Below are 18,057 nucleotides of genomic sequence, written 5' to 3'. Positions count from 1 at the left end.
GTAAGATTTCTCTATGAGGGGATAACATGAAGTACTTGATACAAACTGGTGTATTCATGTATGTGTATTGCATGCATGCATGCATGCATGCCAGTGTCTGTGTTTATGTGTGTGTGTCTGTGTGTGTGTGTGTGTGTGTGTGTGTGTGAGAGAGAGAGAGAGAGAGAGAGAGAGAACATTTTAAACTATGTAAGATTGATGTGTATGCAAGATTTCTCTGTGAGGGGATAACATGAAAAATCCGATATGTAGTGGTGTTTTCATGCATGTGTGTGTGCATGAATGCTTGCAAATGTCTGTCTCTGTGTGTTTGTGTGTGTGTTTGTGTGTGTGTATGTATGTGTGCATGCTTGTCTGTGGTGCACGTTTTGTATTGCTGTGTGTTTTGGTTGTTAGGTAGGAAATACCTCACATTACCTATCACCACCCATGTGTCTACTGTGTCAGTGGCTATAGAAGGGGGGATTCTGAGAAGTATCTCATTCCAAATCATGTATTGGGTGGTGGCGTACCTAACAGTTGGCAGATCTTGCATGGCATGGCACTTAGCCCTGTGTGGAAAAGGTTAGTTGTAAGGAAATGGTACGTGTAGCAGAACCTGGAATCAGGATCTGGCATGTGTCTGAGGGGACTTACTAAGGGTGAGGCATAACTACCAGACCTGACACCAAGATCTCTTTCTATGGTTCAAAGGTTCTTTTGTTTCCTTCCTCTCCTCCTCTCTCCTCTCTTCTCCTATCCTTCACTCCCCTCTCCTCCCCTCTCTGCCTCTCTCCTCTATCCTCTCCTATCTCCTACCCTCTCCACATCTCTCCTTTCTTCTTTTCCATCTACCCTCTCCTCTCCTACCGGCTCCTCTCCTCCTCTCTCCTCCCTTCTTCTCAACTCACATCTCCTCCTTTCTGCTCTCTACTCTCCTCCTGTCCCCTCCACTATCCTCTCATCTACTCTCCTCCTCTTTGTTCTCTTCGTTCTCCTCTCCTCTCCTCTCTTCTCCTTTCCTCCCCTTCCCTCCCCTCTCCACTCATCCCCTTCACTCCCCTCTCCTCCCTCTCCTCCCCTACAATCTCTACCCCTCTCCTCTCCTCTCTTCTCCTCTCATCTTCTTCACTCCCTTCCCCTGTCCTCTCCTCTCCTACCCCTCTTTATCTCTCTAGAAACAATAAAGCAAACACAAGCTGACAGAATTATAGAAGCAGAAGTTATGAGATAATGATCAGGAACCACAAATGCAAGCATGAACAGCAGAATACAAGAGATTTGAAATAATCTTAAATAAGTGTGTTCAGGATTTTAATATTGCTAGGAGATGGAGGAGGGTGGATATGGGAGCAGGGAAGAAGGTATCTTAACTAAGGGAGCCATTTTAGGGTTAGCAAGAGACTAGGCTCTAGAGGGGTTCCCAGGTGTCCAAGGAGATGTCCGAGCTAGGACCTTGGGCAGCAGAAGCCTGAACTGGCCTTCTCCCATAGCCACACTGATGAATATCTTGCATATCACCATAAACCTTCATCTGGCGATGGATGGAGATAGAGGCAGAGACCCACATTGAAGCACTGGACTGATCACCCAAGGCCCAGATGAAGAGCAGAAGGAGAGAGAACATGAGCAAGGAAGTTAGGACCGCGAGGGGTGCATCCACCCATGGACACGGTGGGACTGATCTAATGGGAGCTCACCAAGGCCAGCTGGACTGGGAATGAATGAGCATGTGATCAAACCAGACTATCTATGGCTGACAATGAGGGCAGTCTAAGAAGCCAATGATAATGACACCAGGTTTTGATTCTACTGCATTTTCAGGCTTTTTGGGAGCCTAGTCTGTTTGGATGCAAACCTTCCTAAACCTGGATGGATGGGGGAAGTCCTTGGACTTCCCACAGGGCAGGGCACTGGACTTCTCTTAGGACTGGAGAGGGAGGGGGATGGGAAGTGGGGGGAGTGGGAGGGGAAATGGGAGGATGTGAGGAGGTAGAAATTTTTTTTTATATTAATTTTTTTTCTTTCTTTTTTTCATAATTTATTTTTGAATTATTTATCCTTCAACCTCTATATTATTATTTTGCTTATTCTGACCAATAGTTTTTTTATATATTTAAAAATTTCCATCTCCTTACCTCCTCCTCCCCCCTCCCTCCCCTCCTCACCTCCCTTCCCTCCCCTCCTTCTCCCCCTTCCCTCCCCTCCCCTCCACCCATACCTCCCCTCCTTCCTTCTCAAGGCCAAGGAGCCATCAGGGTTCCCAACTCTATGCTAAGACCAATGTCCTCCCAACTCCCCCCAGGTCCAGGAAGGTGATCGATCAAGCTGAGAAGGCTCCCACAGAGCCCGTCCATGCAGAAGAATCAGAGCCCAGAGCCATTGTCCTTTGCTTCTCAGTCAGCCCCCGCTGTTGGCCACATTCAGAGAGACGGGTTTGGTTGCATGATCCATCAGTCCCATTCCAACTGGAGTTGGTGATCTCCCATTAGTTCTGTCCCACCATCTCCTTGAGTGAACGCAACCCTCTCGTTCCTGACTTTCTCCCTCAAGTTCTCGCTCCTTCTGCTCCTCATCAGGACCTTGGGAGCTCAGTCCAGTGCTCCAATGTGGGGCTCAGTCACCTTCCCCATCTGTCGCCAGCTGGAGGTTCCCTCACGGTCCTGACTTTCTTTCTCATGTTCTCTCTCCTTCTGCTCCTCATCAGGACCTTGGGAGCTCAGTCCGGTGCTCCAATGTGGGGCTCTGTCATTTTCTTCATCTATCGTCAGGTAGAGGTTCTATGGTGATATGCAAGAAATTCATCAGTATGGCTATAGGAACTGGCCTTTTCAGGCTCCCTCTCCTCAGCTGCCCAAGGAACTAACTGGGGGCATCTCCCTGGAAACCTGGGAACCCCTCTAGGGTCAAGTCTCTTGACAACCCTCAGGTAGCTCCTTAAATTAAGATATTTGCTTCCCTGCTCCCAAATCCACCCTTCCTATATCCCAAGCACCCCATTCCTCCGAGCTCCCCCCGCTCTCCCCTTCACACTTTTCTCTCCCCATCTTCCCTTGGCCCAGTCTTGCCCAACCCTCAAGTTCCCAATTTTGCCTGGCGATCGTGTCTACTTCCAATATCCAGGAGGATTACTATATCTTTTTTTGGGGAGTTCACCTTCTTATTATCTTCTCAAGGATCCCAAATTTATAGGCTCGATGTCCTTTAATTATGGCTAGAAACCGAATATGAGTGAGTACATCCCATGTTCATCTTTATGGGTCTGGGTTACCTCACTCAGAATAGTGTTTTCTATTTCCATCCATTTGCCTGCAAAATTCAAGATGTCATTGTTTTTTACCGCTGAGTAGTATTCTAGCATGTATATATTCCACAGTTTCTTCATCCATTCTTCCACTGAAGGGCATCTAGGTTGTTTCCAGGATCTGGCTATTACAAATAATGCTGCTATGAACATAGATGAGCATATGCTTTTGTTGTATGATTGGGCATCTCTTGGGTAGATTCCCAATAGTGGAATTGCTGGGTCCTGGGGTAGGTTGATCCCGAATTTCCTGAGAAACCACCACACTGCTTTCCAAAGTGGTTGCACAAGTTTGCATTCCCACCAGCAATGGATGAGTGTACCCCTTACCCCACAACCTCTCCAGCAAAGGTTATTATTGGTGTTTTGGATTTTAGCCAATCTGACAGGTGTAAGATGATATCTCAAAGTTGTTTTGATTTGCATTTCCCTGATAGCTAGGGAGGTTGAGCATGACCTTAAGTGTCTTTTGGCCACTCGAACTACTTCTGTTGAGAATTCTCTGTTCAGTTCAGCTCCCCATTTTTTAATTGGGTTAATTGGCATTTTACCGTCTAGTCTCTTGAGTTCCTTATATATTTTAGAGATCAGACCTTTGTCAGTTGCAGGGTTGGTGAAGATCTTTTCCCAGTCAGTAGGCTGCCTTTGTGTCTTAGTGACAATGTCCTTTGCTTCACAGAAGCTGCTCAACTTCAGGAGGTCCCATTTATTCAATGTTGCCCTTAATGTCTGTGCAGCTGGGGTTATGCGCAGGAAACGGTTCCCTGTGCCCATTTGTTGTAGAGTACTTCCCACTTTCTCCTCTATCAAGCTCAATGTGTTCAAATTAATATTGAGGTCTTTAATCCATTTGGACTTGAGTTTTGTGCATGGTGATAGATATGGATCTACTTTCAATTCTTCTACAGGTTGACATCCAGTTATGCCAGCACCATTTGTTGAAGATGCCCTCTTTCTTCCATTGTGTACTTTTGGCTCCTTTATCAAAAATCAGGTGTTCATAGGTTTGTGGTTTAAGATCCGGGTCTTCTATACGATTCCATTGGTCAACCTCTCTGTTTTTATGCCAATACCAAGCCGTTTTCAATACTGTAGCTTTGTAATAGAGTTTGAAGTCAGGGATGGTAATGCCTCCAGAAGAACCTTTATTGTATAAGATTTTTTTGGCTATCCTGGGTTTCTTGTTTTTCCATATAAAGTTGATTATTGTCCTCTCAATCTCTGTGAAGAATTTTAATGGGACCTTGATTGGGATTGCATTGAATCTATAGATTGCTTTTGGTAGAATTGCCATTTTTACTATGTTGATCCTCCCAATCCACGAGCAGGGGAGATCCTTCCATTTCTGGTATCCTCTTCAATTTCTTTCTTCAAAGACTTAAAGTTCTTGTCAAATAAATCCTTCACTTCCTTGGTTAGAGATACTCCCAGATATCTTATGCTATTTGTGGCTATTGTGAAAGGTGATACTTCTCTGATTTCCCTCTCTGCTTCCTTATCCTTTGTGTATAGGAGGGCGACTGATTTTTTGGAGTTGATCTTGTAACCTGCCACGTTACTGAAGGAGTTTATCAGCTGTAGGAGTTCTTTGGTGGAGTTTTTGGGGTCGCTTATGTATACTATCATATCATCTGCAAATAATGAAAGTTTAACTTCTTCCTTTCCAAATTGAATCCCCTTGATTCCCTTATGTTGTCTTATTGCTATTGCTAGAACTTCAAGCACTATATTGAAGAGATAAGGAGAGAGTGGACAGCCTTGTCGTGTTCCTGAATTTAGTGGGATAGCCTTGAGTTTCTCTCCGTTTAATTTGATGTTAGCTGTCGGCTTGCTGTAAATAGCTTTTATTATATTTAGGAATGACCCTTGTATCCCTAATCTCTCCAAGACCTTTATCATAAAAGGGTGCTGAATTTTGTCAAATGCTTTTTCAGCATCTAATGAGATGACCATATGGTTTTTTTTCCTTCAGTTTGTTTATATGATGGATTACATTGATAGATTTTCGTATGTTGAACCAGCCCTGCATCTCTGGGATGAAGCCTACTTGATCGTAATGGATAATTTTTCTAATGTGTTCTTGGATTCGGTTTGCCAGTATTTTATTGAGAATTTTTGCGTCAATGTTCATGAGTGAGATTGGCCTGTAATTCTCTTTCTTGGTTGAGTCTTTGTGTGGTTTAGGTATCAGGGTAACTGTAGCTTCATAGAAGGAATTTGGCAGTGACTCTTGTGTTTCTATATTATGAAATACCTTAAGGAGTATAGGTATTAGGTCTTCTTGGAAGTTCTGGTAGAATTCCGCATTGAAACCATCTGGTCCTGGGCTCTTTTTGGTAGGGAGGTTTCTGATAACAGTTTCTAATTCTTCGCGACTAACAGGATGATTTAGAGCATTTACCTGGTCCTGGTTTAACTTTGGTATATGGTATTTATCTAAAAAACTGTCCATTTCTTTTACATTTTCCAATTTTGTGGCATACAGGCTTTTGTAGTAAGATCTAATGATTTTCTGAATTTCCTCTGTGTCTGTGGTTATGTCCCCCTTTTCATTTCTGATCTTATTAATTTGCGTGTTCTCCCTCTGCCGTTTGATTAGTTTGGCTAAGGGTTTGTCAATCTTGTTGATTTTCTCCAAGAACCAGCTTCTTGTTTCATTGATTCTTTGGATTGTTTTCTGTGTTTCTATTTTGTTGATTTCTGCCCTCAGTTTGATTATTTCCAGTCTTCTACTTCTCCTAGGTGAGTCTGCTTCTTTTTTTTCCAGAGCTTTCAGGTGTGCTGTTAAGTCACCAATGAGCGCTTTCTCCGTTTTCTTTAAGTGGGCACTTAGTGCTATGAACTTTCCTCTTAGCACTGCTTTCATTGTGTCCCATAGGTTTGAGTATGTTGTGTCTTTGTTTTCATTAAATTCAAGAAAGACTTTAATTTCTTTCTTTATTTCTTCCTTGACCCAGGTGTGGGTCAGTAGTTGACTGTTCAGTTTCCATGAGTTTGTGGGCTTTCTGGGGGTAGCATTGTTGTTGAATTCTAATTTTAATCCATGGTGATCCGATAAGACACAGGTGGTTACTAATATTTTTTTGTAACTGTGGAAGTTTGCTTTGTTACCAAGTATATGGTCAATTTTCGAAAAGGTTCCATGAGCCGCAGAGAAGAAGGTATATTCTTTCCTATTTGGGTGGAATGTTCTATAGATGTCTGTTAAGTCCATTTGGTTCATTACCTCCATTAAGTCTTTCAATTCTCTGTTAGGTTTCTGTCTGATTGACCTGTCCATTGGTGAGAGAGGAGTGTTGAAGTCTCCAACTATTAGTGTGTGTGGTTTGATGGCTGCCTTGAGTTCTAGAAGTGTTTCTTTTACATAAGTGGGAGCTTTTATATTAGGGGCATAGATATTCAGGATTGAGACTTCATTCTGATGGATTTTTCCTGTTATGAGTATAAAGTGTCCCTTTCCATCTCTTCTGATTGATTTTAGTTTGAAGTCAACTTTGTTGGAAATTAGAATGGCCACACCCGCTTGTTTCTTAGGGCCATTTGCTTGATAAACCTTTTCCCAACCCTTTACTCTGAGTAGATGTCTGTCTTTGTGGTTGAGGTGTGTTTCTTGTAAACAGCAAAATGTTGGATTCTGTTTTCGTATCCAGTCTCTTAGCCTGTGCCTTTTTATAGGTGAATTGAGTCCATTGATATTAAGTGATATTAATGACCAGTGGTTGTTAACTTCAGTCATTTTTAGTAGTAGAGTTTGTGTGTTTCCCTTCTTCTAGTTGTACTGGTGAAGGGTCGCTAGATGCCTGAGTTATTGTGGGCGTTGTTGGACTCCTTGGTTTGTGATTTTCCTTCTATTACTTTCTGCAAGGCTGGATTTGTGGCTGCGTATTGTTTAAATCTGTTTTTGTCCTGGAATATCTTGTTTTCTCCATCAATGGTGAATGCAAGCTTTGCTGGGTATAATAGTCTAGGCTTGCATCCATGTTCCCTTAGTGTCTGTAGCACATCTATCCAAGCTCTTCTGGCTTTCATGGTTTCCATTGAGAAATCAGGTGTAATTCTGATAGGTTTCCCTTTATATGTTACTTGACCTTTTTCCTTTGCAGCTCTTAATATCTGTTCTTTATTCTGTATGTTTTGTGTTTTGATTATTATATGGCGTGGGGATGCTTTCTTTTGATCCAGTCTATTTGGTGTTCTGTAGGCTTCTTGTACCTTCATAGGAACATCCTTCTTTAGGTTGGGGAAGTTTTCTTCTATAATTTTGTTGAATATGTTTTCTGGGCCTTTGAGTTGTAATTCTTCTCCTTCTTCTACCCCAATTATTCTTAGGTTTGGTCTTTTCATGGTGTCCCAGATTTCCTGAATGTTTTGAGTTAAGAATTTGTTAGATTTGTTTAGTTCTTTAATCTGTGAGTTTATTTCCTCTATAGTATCTTCAGAGTCCGAGATTCTTTCTTCCATCTCTTGTATTCGGTTGGAAATACTTGTCTCTGAAGTTTCTGTTCGTTTACTCAGAGTTTCCATTTCCAGTCGTCCCTCAGATTGTGTTTTCTTCAATACCTCCATTTCATTTATCAGGTCTTGTACTGTTTCCCTTACCTGTTTGATTGCTTTTTCTTGTTTTTCTTGTTTTTCTTGGGTATCTTTGAGAGATTTATTTATTTTGTCTACCTTTTTGTTTGTCATCTCCATTTCTTTATGGCAGTTTTTTACCTCCTGTTTAAGGTCCTCTATTATTTTCATAAAGTACTGTTTAAGGTCGGTTTCTTCTATATCTTCTGGGGTAGGGTGTTCAATTCTTGTTGTTTCGGGATGTCTGGCTTGTGGTGATGTCATGTTGCCTTTCATGTTGTTGGAGGAGCTCCTGCTTTGGCGCCTGCCCATCTCTTCCTTCAAAGGGAGCCCGGAGGCGTTTGGTGTCCTAGACCAATCTTTGCTGTGACTGAAACTGGTTGGATCTCCCCAGTGCCAGAGGAGGACCTATTCCTTGTGACACAATCTGAAGAAGCCCGCACTCCCTTGCAGGAATCCTCAGACCTGCCTGGAGGTCCGTGTCTGACCCCTTTGGGTGGATGGCCTTAGAACAGGAGCAGGACACCTGAGAACACTAGGGAAAGCTTGGGAGACACAGGGACGGGAGAAACAGACACAAGCCTGCAGAGGGAAGTGGGGGTAGGGGGTCTGTGCTCTCTTCCAGGGCAGGTTGCCCCAGGGTCCGCCTTCACTCACCAGTTCAGATGGAATGTCAGTGCACAGGATCAGGGATTCCAGGCAGCCCAGGGTCGCAGCCCAGACAAAAGGGCCAAGGTGGGGGCAGGGCGGGATGGAATACCACACAGCGAACCTGGCAGCACAATCTGAAGGAGCCCGCACCCCTCCGCAGGAATCCTCAGACCTGCCTGGAGGCCAGAGTCTGACCCCTTTGGGTGGATGGCCTTAGAACTGGAGCAGGACACCCCAAAGAATGATGGATCCTCTGGCAGACTGTCAGGTCCCCTTGCAGGCCAAGCAGCTCTCAGACAAAGGCCTACCTTGCCCCGGGCAGTCAAATGAAGGAGGGGACCTCCCACCGGTCTGGGTGCACTCAATTCCAGGTCCCCAGAGCCCAAACAGGCTGAGCTGTGGGATTTTGTGGCCCCAAAGACGGGAGGATGAGGCAGGGGGAGGGGGGGAGGATTCTGGGTGCAAGCTGGGAAGGGACAGGGAGAGAGAGGCGGTATCAGGGGAGAATAACCCCTGCAGGAAGAGCAGGAAGTGTGCTGGAGGCAGGGGGAGTTGTGGAGTGTAGGTGGTCCCTCTCCGGGCAGCTGCCGAGGTTCGGGCACTCACTCCTCACTCACCCCAAAGAATGATGGATCCTCTGGCAGACTGTCAGGTCCCCTTGCAGGCCAAGCAGCTCTCAGACAGAGGCCTACCTTGCCCCGGGCAGTCAAATGAAGGAGGGGACCTCCCACCGGTCTGGGTGCACTCAATTCCAGGTCCCCAGAGCCCAAACAGGCTGAGCTGTGGGATTTTGTGGCCCCAAAGACGGGAGGATGAGGCAGGGGGAGGGGGGGAGGATTCTGGGTGCAAGCTGGGAAGGGACAGGGAGAGAGAGGCGGTATCCGGGGAGAATAACCCCTGCAGGAAGAGCAGGAAGTGTGCTGGAGGCAGGGGGAGTTGTGGAGTGTAGGTGGTCCCTCTCTGGGCAGCTGCCGCGGTTTGGGCACTCACTCCTCACTCACCCCAAAGAATGATGGATCCTCTGGCAGACTGTCAGGTCCCCTTGCAGACCAAGCAGCTCTCAGACAGAGGCCTACCTTGCCCCGGGCAGTCAAATGAAGGAGGGGACCTCCCACCAGTCTGGGTGCACTCCGGAGGTGGAAATTTTTAATAAATTATTAAAAAATATTATTTCAGAGTGGTTTACCCAATAGAATTTTGAGAGATGGCTGCTTTCTGAGCTTTCTGCTGAATCCCACTTTGAGAAAGTCCGAGTAATCTCTCACTCTGCTCCTAGCCATGGCTGTCACTCAGTCTCAGTAGATTGTAGGAATATCTACTTGTGTCTCTGCTGAAATAGCCCCTCTTGAATTGCAAGGCTCTTCCTAATTGTTACTTTTATCTGTGTTTAAGAAGGGAAGATCTATAAGCAAACATTTTAGTTTATTGAGTTCCTAATTTTGACTTAAATTGGAATTTCTTATGTATCTCTGGCAATAGTTCTGGGCAAACAACACATCTGTTATCCTGTGGCAAGTGCAGCCTCCCACACATGTTTACTCAATACTCACTTATTCATTATATAATGGTAAACAATGAATTGATGATGAATGAATTCTGATTTTTGATATTTGTGAGTTATAATTGAAGATTATAATCAGAGTGTGACATTATTTTAGTACAATACATAACTTCATTGACTATAAAGCACATATGATCATGCAGGTATCAGTGGTATTTAAGTATTATAATCACTATACACTCTTGGAAAATAATATTTTAACTCTATTTTTATAATACCTTTTTATCACATGACAATTATTATGTTGGATTTTATGTTGTTATTTTTGAAAATGTTCTGTTATTACAGTCTGGTAATGTTGAGTGTGTATCTCTCTCTCTCTCTCTCTCTCTCTCTCTGTGTGTGTGTGTGTGTGTGTGTGTGTGTGTATAACACTTGTGAACATGATTGCATGCATGTGCTCTGAAGGCCAAGGTTGATATTGTTGATATTGCATGTCTTCCTTGATCACTTGCTACCCTATTACTTATTATGGCATGAACTCTCACAAGGAATGCAACAATTGCCTAGAGCAGCTTGTCAACCAGCTCCAGGTATCTCCCTGTTTCTATCCGCTGTTGCCAACACTGAGATAGCAAGTGCACACAGCCTCATCAGGCACTTTTGTGAGTTTTAGGAATTCAAACTGAGGTCTTGATGCCATCTGCTTAGCAGACACTTCTCTGGCTGAGCCATCTCAAAGCCCTTTTTCCTCTTTAATCTTGGTTCATAACTAGCATAAAGAAAAATTACCAACTCCAGAAATCCAGTAAAAGATCTGTAAAATAATCATAAAACTATGATTGCAGGCAATAATATACTTTTGAGTCATGCTTTATTATTCATAGAACTCATTTCCAAACTGGTCTTATTTGATCTTTGGAACTGTGCTTTGCACTGCAGAAATCAAGGAAACGCAAATGATCCTTCATGCTTATTTCAAAGGAAGGGAAAAACATCTCTGAAAACTACATTTTGTGGCTTTGTATAAAATCTGTTGTCAAAATCATTTAAAGGCAAAACTATTCTATATTTTATGAGAGTTTATAGATCTTACTTTTTATATATTTTATATATGCTTCTGTATGTATATGATATTACTGAAACTATTTCAGCCATCCCAGGCTGATAAAGCCTGTGTGTGTGTGTGTGTGTGTGTGTCTGTGTGTACTGTGTTTCAATATGAGATACATTGTTAGACCATGATTTATATGAAATAACATGCTAAATAAGAACTATGTAATTTTCCCAAATTTGAATTGAAATACAAATGTATTTTCAAATCAAATTTCAGGTTGTTATTTGTGAACAGGGTCTTTGTAAGGAGAGCACCAGTCACCAGTGGCAAGCAGTCAACATAGGCTGAGAATTCAAATCCTTGTGATGAGTTTAGTCAACAAAGCAGTTTGGCTTCTACTTTGCCAAACCTTTTACCTTTTACAAACATACACACATGCACACTCAGAGAGAGAGAGAGAGAGAGAGAGAGAGAGAGAGAGAGAGAGAGAGAGAGAGGATTTCAGCAGCAGCATCATTAACTAATGTGAAGGTAATTTTTATCAGTTCCCACTTTTGCCATTTTCTTGGTTGAGGATTTCACAGTGGATTTCTTTGCTTTGTCTTCTCTGGTTCCTCAGTCTCCTTTGTGATGCAAAGCTTCTATATTCTAGAATAATATGTAGATGTTTTGTAAAGCTTCTATATTCTAAAATAATATGTAGATGGTTTGTAAAGCTTCTATATTCTAGAATAATATGTAGATGTTTTGTAAAGCTTCTATATTCTAGAATAATATGTAGATGTTTTGTGCAGTGTCTTTCAATGTAGATTTCTTTAAAATGGACTCTTGAAATTACTTGATGAAATGGTGTGTACTGTCTGTGTTGACGTCACTGCACCCTGGCTGTGCCCATTTCCCTCTGTAACTATGTAGTATCCTGCTGAGAGATGCTTGAGCTTTATGCAAACAATGCTCTTATGTCACATACTAGCTCAATACTTAAAACACAGGAACATTTAGTATTCTGGTGTTCACCTAATGCTGATTTCCTATTCCCAACATTTCTTATTTCTAATATTTCTTCCACAAAAGTGGATAAAAGATTTCATTCCTAACCAAGAAACTATCTCTATATGTCAACTGCTCACAAAGGAAAAATTGCTTTCTCTGATGGAGTTCCACTAGATATACAAACCACACTTAGGGCAGCCCCCATTACTATCAGTAGATAGGCAACAAGAAATGAATGCATGAATAATACTTCTAGAGATTTTTGTCTCAAATGCTTTATTTGGGTAATTTTTTTTACCTTGTTTGTCTTTTGCTTTAATATTACAGTACTCAATTTTGTGTTTTTATGGATTCCATGTATCTCTCTGTGTGACTGTGTATGTGTTTCTCCTGTTTATTCTTTCTTCTGTTTTGTTTATTGATTTATTTGCTTTTTTCTGTCTGTGCTTTGTTGTTGCTGGTTAGTTGTTTTTTGTGTTCTTTGGCTTGTTTGTTTTTGTTTTGTTGTTATTGGTTTTTCCTCTTTTTTGCATAAGAGAAAGAAAGAAGGCTCAGAGTTGGATGAGTATGGGGGTGGGTGGGATCTGAGAGGAGATGAGGGAAGAGGCAGCCATAATCACAACATATTGCATGAAAACAACTTTACTTTTTAATTAAAATAAATTAAATCTCATCATTTTCTAACAGGTATAGATAATACACATAGATAATACACACACACACACACACACACACACACACACACACATATATATATATATATATATATATATATATATATATATATATATATATATATATAATTTCCTCTGAAATAAAACTTCCATACATGTAATAAACACTTGGGGCCACAAAAAGAGAAAGTCAGATCAGTTGGTTGATTGACAGTGGCCATATATTTGTTATTTGTGGGTGTTCTCGGTACTGTGTGTGGAAATTATAGTAAATGGGAAAAAATTGGAGAATTTATCTTACTCACTGTCCTTTCCAAGGTGATTGCTTCAGGGAACATCAATTATAATAACAAGGAGTCCCTTTTAAGTTCAGGCAGATAAACAATGCACTCTGTATTGCTTCCATCTTGTTATACACATTGTTTGTTTTACACTTAGCTCCAGCTTACTGGATATAAACTATGGAATGAAGTACTTAGTCTTAAGCATTTTCTCTCTGGAGCTCCTTTTTAAAATAAAGCAATGATATTTAATATTAAAGTAGAAAATATGAAACTATAGAAAGAGGTTGTTTTAAAGGAAGTTTATGATTGTAAGTTAAATATAATAAATTATATATACTGTGTTTACAACTTAAATGCTTTTATTTTATTTTCACATAATACCTAAAATGTATTAGAAATTTAACTTCCCTTTTCCTTCAATATACTCTATCTTTATGGACAGGAGCCTACTAACATATGGCCTCAGGAAGATATTTCTCTCCTTCCTATGTCTACAAAATTATTTTTACAGTAATGTATTCAGATCTACAAAATAACAATTTGGTTCAATTAATTCAAAATACTACATTATTAAAGCAAGAGGAAAATTAGACATAATCATTTTCCTGCCTCTAGTCCTTGAAAACCTAGACAATGTAAGCAACAATGTGTATGTTGTATACAGTTCTAATGGAACTCAGAGTCATGGCATCTGAATACAAGTGCAGGTTCTAGGATCCTAACAGAGTTGAGGTAAAATGATGAAAATCCCTAATGTCAACTACATTTATACAGGAAAATCTTGATGGGTTGCACTTCCACAGCAGTACACTGATTATAATCCTTGTTTTTGTTCATGGAAGATTAAGCAGTTAATAACGAAGTGAACATTTGTCTATTATTGTAGTAAGTATGATAATACTGATGATTATACTGATGTAATTTATTTACCATGTGATCTCTATTTTGCTCTTATAACCTTTAATATATAGCTGCTTGAAATATTGTAAGTGAATGCTCTCTGGTACTGTAGAAAACTTATACAAACATAAACTAAACATGACAGAAAACTTAATAGAATATAATCTACCACAAGCTCACAATTGTAAATTATTGTTCACAGGAAGGGCAATATATTAAAGCCAGGAAAGCCAATAAAATTATAAAAATGCAAAACAGAAATTATGAGCTTCTAACAGAGAATACAATTATTCAATGTCTAGGCCCATAGTGGCAGTTAAACATTTTAATTGAATATTCCTATCATCAGGTTCTTAACAAATACATATATATCACATAGTGCATTAATTTCTACTTGGTGTTAAACTTATAATAAGAGAGCTCTGGTACATTTTATACCAAGACAATATTGGATAAACTCTCATTATGAGGAAAGGGTCTCTCCCCTGTGTGTGCCATCCAACCCATGGGACCACTGTCACTGTCTGCTTTGGAGCATAAATTACTACCACTAGGAATGAGATTTAAACCTAAGCCTGGTGTGTATGGGACTTACACTTAAACTTCATATATAACATTTATTATGTTTGACTCGGTGAACGCTTTATGAAATGTGAAATTCAGCACATGACTCATACTTGCTTTGTAAAGGACTATATCACCACTCAGGTTGACAGTCACAGGACATTATAAGAAAATCTTGAGAGGAAAGTTAAGTTTCCACATGAAGTTGCTGTATTCAAGTGGGGAAGTTGATGCTAATTACCAAGTGTCTTTCTAAATATTATTTCTTGTTTGTAAAGATGGTCACATCCTCTGGTGTTGAATGCTGTGTTAAATCAGGAAGCACTTGTAGAGTCTGGTTGCTGTGAGCAGCTCTAAATACCCCTTGTCTCGTTGGAAAGAGATTGCATTCATCAGTGAGTCAGAGCAACAACCAAACCATCTCAGCTGTGCTGCCAAGCAGGGCAAGACTGAAAGCAAAAACCCAAAAGCAAATCCCCCACTATTTCAAAATGAATTTGGATCTTTCAGTTAAAATCTTCAGAAATAAGGGTATTTACAATGTGATTTTTCCTTAGCAAACATTACAAATAATGTTTTATTAATTCTTTGAGATTTTCATACAGTGTACGTTGATCAAAATCGTCTTCCTCCTCAACTCCTCTCAAATCAACTCATCTCACTATCCACCCTACTTGTATTCTCTCTCTCTCTCTCTCTCTCTCTCTCTCTCTCTCTCTCTCTCTCTCTCTCTCTCTCTCTCCCATCGATTGAGTACAATTCACATTAGTTACAGACTCCTGGGAACAGAGCCTGACCTGGACTGTAGTCAATATACCAAGTGTCACACTATTGAAGAAATAGACTCCTCTCCTACCAACAACCTCATGAAAATTCCTCAGAGGAGTATGACCCACTCCTCTCATCAGTGCTGGGATTGCATCTGGTTTGAGCTAGCACAGATCTTATCACATTGTCATAGTTACTATGAGTCCATATGAACATGTGTCGTGTTGTGTCTGTAAAACAGCTTTCTTGAAGTCGTCCACCACTTTTGGCTCTTACAATATTTCTATTCCCTTTTCCATGTTGTTTCCTGAGCCTTTAGTGAGTAGAATGTGATATGGACATCACGTTTAGGGCCGACCACTCCAAAGTCTTACTCTATATGTGTTATCTAGTTGAGGGGGTCTCTGTATTAATTGTCATTTATTCCAAGAGTTTCTCTGATGAAGTTCAAGCAATTCACTGGTCTATGGATATAGCAATAAGTCACTAGGAGACATTTTGTTGCTATGTCCACTTAGCAAGGTGAAAGTAGTAGCTTCTCCCCTAGGGCTGATGACTTGCTTAGCCACAGGTTTGGAGCCTTATTTTCAGTGTGAAGTATAGGTTCAGTTTCTATATTCTGTTTTCCTTTCCTTGAAAGAGTCCTTCCTTTCTCTCATTAGAAACTTTATTAAAATATTAAATTACTTCCATTAAGCCTATATGAGTACGCGTCTATGTGTGGGTATGTACACGTGAGTGCAATTCATGGGGAGGCCAGCAGATGGTGTCAGCTCTCCCTGGAACTGGTGATAACAGGAGGTTGTGAGACTCCCAGCATGCACGGTGTCATGAATGGAACTCGGGTATCTTATAAACTTTCCTTCCAAAGAATACAAAAGTTCTATACATCTCAACCTAAGTCATTTTCTTCCCTCATTTTCTAAGAGTGATTCTACTAGTATTAACCTGATGACATCTAATGCCAAGCTTTCTGTCTTCCATCACATATAGTGATTGTTTTATGTGTAAGAAATACATTGCTCAAGATTTCTTTAAGATTACAGCTTATGATACTGTATTGATGATGAAGAATTATGCTATAATAATCTTTATTCAAGAAAATAATGCCTTTAGTTGTTTTGGTAAATTTGTGTGTGGGGGGGGTGTGGGTGTGTAAAATCTTTGTGTCTTTGAGGTTCACATTATACATAAGTATTACTCATTCTAAAAATGAAAGCCATCTTTGCTACTATCTTCACAGAGAAGAATAAAATAGTGCTTTAAGAAGTCGCTGGATCATTATGATGTATTTTAAATTTTGTATGGCCTGGATTTGTTTCATAAATCTGTTTTAATATTTTGCTAAAGGGGATTCAAGCTGACCTCCTACCACATTAAGGATCCTTAAGAAAGGTTGAATGGCCTTGCCTCAGAGGTTTAACAAAAGTAATTTAATTATGTATGAGGAAGAGTGAGCCAGGCCTCTAAAGACTCTCAGGTCAAAAGAGCAGAGAATTCCTCTTGGCTGGAAACTCCAGGGTCTCGGAAGTGGTGATTTTGTCTGGGCAGACTCTTTCTTTGGACTTTCCTTTTGAGTTTTTTTGTAAATCTGAAGAGAAAAGGTCCTCAACCACAAAGTTACTACTACTGACATTTGGAAAAGGACTATACACTTGGTAGTAAGGCATTTCTGCTTGAGGTGAAATATCCAAGATAAGGTTACTGTTTTGGGAGGTGCTGAGAAGGCGGGGTGAGCATTGGACTCACCCCTGAATAGACTGACTCTACCTCACCAAGTAGAGTTTTGTCTTAGACAGCTAGAAGAAAATATCTATTTGTTTCAGGACAGATGTTCACTAAAGATATAAAGTTGCAAAGAATAGAGAGCTTCAGAGAGTAGGAGAATTCAATTTTTCATGTGACCTAAATTCTCTGTTTTCCCCTTCATAAATCTTTTCTAAAATCTACATTATTCACTAGTGCTTTGCAAAATAGGGTTTTTTTCCTTTTATGTCATAAAAATGTTATTTCAGTGTTAGAGTAAAAATAGTCCTTGCCTCCAGAACTACAACCGTGGCTGAGTTAAATGTAGCACAACATACTGAAGTTGATAAAAAGCAGCGAAGATGAATCGTGAGAATAAAACTCTGGTTGTGTGGAAGAGCCGTGAGCTAGAAACTCTCTTAGCCTGCAGAATTATATTAGAAGTTTTTCCTACTACTTCCCACTGGCAGGCACAGTGTATGGTGTCACCAAAACTGCCACTAGCTCTCCTGAGAAGGCTTCAAATGGGTCAAGAAACAGAAGGATAACATAGAACAAGATGGCTACACTGATCCTTTAGCTTTGCTACACAGCAGACAGGTTTCTGGAACTACACCTACTGAACCCATTTGTGCTCAGAGCATTTTCTTTGGAAAATTCCTAGTTGTAAATTCTCTGACTCTTTAAGCTGTTTTTACAAACCATGAAATGTCTTTAGTAAGTAGAGCCTTGGAAACATCTCTTAGATATGCAAATATCAATAGATATAGCACCCTCATCTCTCCAAGGTCTGTGTGCAGGTAGGAGTCTAACTTGAATGGGTATCAATTGGTAAACACTTGGCCTACTCCCAGAGAAACACATGTGCACACTAAAGTTGATTTGGTCTGCAAATCCCACTGATCAGCCTCACTCCTAATCTCAGCCCTTTTCTGCTGAGACTGGACATACCGAGAACTCTTCCCTTGTGTTTCAGCTGAACTCAGTATCCAGATGTGGTCTATCTTCCTTCACCTGACACTTCCAATGTAATGATCACGAAATCACTGTGCCAACACATCTCA

The sequence above is a fragment of the Arvicola amphibius genome, chromosome 5 (assembly GCF_903992535.2).
Source record: "Arvicola amphibius chromosome 5, mArvAmp1.2, whole genome shotgun sequence".
In the NCBI taxonomy this organism is placed as follows: Eukaryota; Metazoa; Chordata; class Mammalia; order Rodentia; family Cricetidae; genus Arvicola; species Arvicola amphibius.
This window is presented reverse-complemented; position numbering follows the sequence as displayed.